Raw genomic sequence first — 5,196 nt, 5'->3', positions numbered from 1 at the left:
ATACATGCAAATAACATAATGCAAATGAATCCACACCCGTTTGGTATTCCCTCGCAATAGTATTTGACAATTAATACTATTTTTAAAGAGCTTACGCCTTCGTTACTTTCTATCGATATTACGTTTCTATATGTTGCTTTCGAATAATCGATATTTTGGACATTTGGTATCCGGGTAATCGGACCCTCGGTTAATCGACATTTACACAATTAACGCTTTACTGTATTCACAGTAAAATACACAAATACCTCTCGTAGTTTTCCGGTCGTTTATCGTTCGTTACCTATCTACTATAGCTTTTAAAATATATTTCGCTTAATTTCGATTCAACCGAGTAAATCTTTTTTTCGAGTAAATATTGTTTCGAAAACACGAATGCAGTTTTAATTACCTTTATGCGGATTTGTTCTATACATATTTCAATGCGCCCGCTTCGAAACCAAAAACGATATTATTGTTAAAAAAGTAGAGAGTGCAAAGCAATGTTTTTTTCTCCTCCCATCGAAATGATTGATATTCAACGAGTATTATTCGAAATAAAATTTTTCATTTTTTTACTCATATATGCGAGTAAAAGCAAAAATAAGCAAGAATTCATCTAAAACATAATAATGAAATATTGAAACAAATTGAAAAAAGTAATAAATTTACACTTTCTTCCTCAAATTTAAATGATTCTGATACATATATTAACACGAACAACATTTTTTCGATGCAGATTCTTAATGCATATGAAATCATTCTACCATGCTTTTACCGTAGAACTCGCAGCTATGGGCACCGATAACATCGTTAATTAACAACAAAATTCAATCGCGTAGAAACGTAATGAGAAGAAAATCGCGTCTCCCTCTGTCGACAGATAATTTGTTCTTTTGCACGCCAGAAATTGATAGTAAGATATTAGGAATATCAGATAAAAGAGAATTAATTGCGGCTCGAAATTGATAATTACGGTTTATTGATTACTATTTGTTCGATATTCGAAAATTCAATTTTCTATGACCGAGAAGCAAAATTTTTTTCTAGTTTGGCTTTTTTGTTTTATAGAAAAATCAATAATATTCAATATTCTTTTATTACATGAATATCATTTAGAATTAGTGCAATTAATTATATTTCATTTATCTAAGATATATTAATAAATTAACGGTACTTGTACTTTTGCCAATATCTGAATATAATAAATATCGATCGATTGCAGAATTAGCGAGGCATGAGAAAATTGAAAAATAAAATACTTTTAATCGACTCGAACGGTGGCGTAGTTATTAACCCTTAGACTAGTTGTTGGCGTTGCCACCCACTGAATCCCACCTTCGTTAATCAAAACGTTACGGCTTACTCCTGGGATCTCTACGAATCGAAGCGTTAAATTCACATATATTGAATCGATCTTAGTTTCGATTTTTTTCAATTCCCACGACTTTAATCGATCCCATAGATTTATCTAATTATTTCTAGTTCGATCATAGATTTAGTACCTTTAGTTAATCGTTTTAATCTCGTTCATATAATTTTGTTCGTAGATCAATTTTTTTCTAAAATTAAAAAACCAATTTCATCTAAAACTTTCGGACACAGGAGTGTTTCGATATTACAGGAGCATGATAAGAAGAAAAAAAAAATAAAGAAAGAGGAAGATATTTCATCGCGTTCAATCGTTTCGACGCTAATGAGATCGAATTTCAAGCAGGAAGTTTGTTTCGAAGTTTCGAAAGCGGCCTCCCTCGCAAGAGTACCCCGATTTGGCAGAGAGTAGCGTCTCTCGGTCTTTAAAGGATCTTTTTGAAAGCCGAAGAGGGCTCGACCGGTAACAAGCGGCTCCCTTTGTGTCTTCTGTCTTTCTTCTTCTTCTCAGAACAAAAAAACAAGATCGATCGTACTCCTCCCCTTCACGAAGAAAAATAATTCCCGCGGCTGTTTTAAGTAAATATTGAAATATTTCGACCTACGAAGAGAGTTCTCTCTTTCTTTTCTTTACACGTATATTCGAACACACTTCTACATCTACTCTCAGACACATACACACATATATCTAAAAGGAACTGAACGGCGCCAAGTTAGACAGAACGAAACGGGACTCGAAGTTTTCTACGAAGGATACTCCCCCGCGGCGACACTGCGCATAATCTAATTTGTACTTTGACGACCAACTGCTTCTCCCATAGAGGCTCCTTCGTTTCTTTAAATTTCTATCCCCCGTTCCTTTTCAACAAATTGATGTTATCAGTCTCATGTTATCCCATCGTATTTATCATACGTGCAACATATGAGCTCACACTAGTCATTTAATGACATCCTACGGTTCATGATGTATTCATATTAATTTTATGAATAATATGAATTAATTCATATTAATTACATGCTATATACTTACGATACTACAGAATGTATTGAAAGTTTCTAAGTGATTTTCAAAATCAATTACTTTTCTTCGGAACATTGTAGGATCACAATTTTACAATATAAAAAAAATGAAATCTAATTTATGGCTGATTATGACCGGGAATTATATTAAATAAACTCAATCTACTTTCTTATTTAATAAAATGAATTGATACTTGAAGATCATAAAATATCAAGAATAATACTTTGAATTAAATTATTCTGTTTAAGGCATCATTAACTTTTTGAAAAATTTTTGAAAACTTTAAAAATATGCAGCCATTCGCCCGGTAGTACTTACGTTATATAATCAAGATTTAAATTTATATATATCGCAAGTAATACCGACCCAGGTCTCACCACGTGGAGGTTGCTGCATCTGGAGACCCACGGGCTAACGGTGACTCTACTCTAAAATCTGCGTTCGCGAAGTGATATGAATTAGCCGAGAATTCAGGCCACAACGTTATCTGCAAGAGGGCCAGTCTTTTCTTACGGATAACACGACAGTTCAATGTTGTTGTTAAACACGACCGATCATTTATTCGTTTCGAGCAATCAAACAAAGTCCATTTATATTATAGACACGCGCGCGAGTGTTCTTCCTATCCTACCCGTATTCGCGTGTAAAAATCAAAAATGAATCGAACCATTCAACAATACATAGAACGCATATCGACACACCGAATCACTGGCCAAACACCCGATCACAAATTAATTCATCCCTCGATGATTGAGATTTGAAAAGAAGAGAAAGAAAAAAAGAGAAAGAGAAATATATGGCACATATTTAAGGAAGCTTACTTTATCCTCCTGTACACTACAATTACTATTTTATATTTGTTTCGTAATTTTAGAAAGCTCTAATTTAATGACTCTTATATTATTTGATTTTATAGGAAATGAAAGAAACAAGACAAGAAATGTGGAAAGAGAAACAGAATATGTATATATTTTGTGAGATAAAATTTATTGCTTGTTACTTATGTGAGATAAAATTTTGAATTTAATTTAATTTAAAGCGGAAAAAGCAAAAGTAAATGAAAAATTCTCGACCTTAATGTAAACAAATATTCATTCCCCTAACGTGTAGCAAAGGGAGAACTTAGTACACATTCCATCGTGTACCGTTTCAACTACAAATGTATCTCCAAGGTGCAATCTCAAAAATTGCTATATCTTATACGTTTCGCGACTATAACTTTAATATAGATTTTGATTTTATAAGAATAAAATTATGAATTTATTGAATCCTGAAAAATTATTTACTTAAAAATTCACTTACTACTTCAGAAGTTCTGCGATGGCTCCAAAACACTCGTCCGCGATGTAGGTCGAAATTGAGGGTGGATGATTTGTAGTTGGTTGAAAATGAGGTAGGTCGACATCGAAGTTGGTCGAGATCCTCTTCAATGATGCACTGACTCTAATTCGCAGTAGTTATTTATTAACGAACGGTCACTGAATTTATTTCGCGAAACTCTACTTTCTTATATAAATACAGTCTGTGCGACTGTTAAAAAAGCAAAAATCTGTACGAACAAACACTGACTCTAACGACTGCATTGTACTCAGTCGATGCAAATACACTTGTTTAAATCGCGAACGCGAACGAACAAACACTGCTTCTACTTCGCGATATTTTTATTTTAGCGATACAAACACTCGATTACTTCATTGCCACACGCGCGATTGCAATAAAGTTCTGAAACAGAAAAATATAAACAAAATAATTAATATCACTGTTAGAATAAAAAAGTGTACAAATTGTTCAAGAAATATATGATCGATAAATATATTTACTTTAAGTCTTCGTTGATACTTACAGGAAAGACATCCTAAGGGATCTTCGATGTTCACTCGTCGAAATATAAAGAAAGATTGATCCCTGTAACTGTGTCATAATCAATCGAAAGTCCAATTGTGTTGACGTCATATATAGCCAAGAATTGCCATTTAAAAATTGAAGTCTGAAACAAAATAATTTGTATAAATTATTACATTGTGTGAAATGTACTAATGAAATGTGTGATATAAATGAATAATAAATGAATATACTTGTTTTAACTCCTCGTTATTACTTACAGGAAAGAAATCCTGAGGGACCTCCGATGTGTACTCGTCGAAATCTAAAGGAGAACTATTGCTATAACAGTATAAAATCAATGAAAAGATTGTTTTTGTTGACGTAAAGACGCGACGACCTCGCGTTCGTACTACAATTCTATTTCAATATACATTTAATTTTAATTTATATAATTTATATTTAACGCGTGTATCGATCTAGTAAATGTTTAAATAAATGTGCTATTGTTTAAATATTAATTTTTTATACTCCGCGTACATTTTAAATTGTTTAAATAATTTTAAACTAATCGAAAATATAATTTATTTAAGCTTACCCATGTGGAAAGACTGCTTCGATCTTGACTCGTCGAAATCCAAAGGAGAACTATTCCGATAATAGTTAAAGTCAATGGAAAGGTTGTTTTTGTTGACGTAAAGACGCGACGACCTCGCGTTCGTACTACAATTCTTTTTCAATATACATTTAATTCTATTTTATATTTAACGCGTGTCGATCTAGTAAATGTTTAAATAAATGTGCTATTGTTTAAATATTAGTTTTTTATACCTCGCATATATCTCAAATTGTTTAAATAATTCTAAAATAATCGAAAGTACGATTTATTTAAGCTTATCCATCGGAAAAGAAGGTTACGATGTATATTACTCGTAATGCGAATATCGTGCAAGTCGTTTCGATAACTGTTCATGTCAATAAAAAGTTCATATGGTGAAGCAGCC

This window comes from Vespula pensylvanica, chromosome 11 (genome assembly GCF_014466175.1).
Source record: "Vespula pensylvanica isolate Volc-1 chromosome 11, ASM1446617v1, whole genome shotgun sequence".
NCBI classification, from domain to species: Eukaryota; Metazoa; Arthropoda; class Insecta; order Hymenoptera; family Vespidae; genus Vespula; species Vespula pensylvanica.
Note: the sequence above shows the minus strand (reverse complement) of the source record.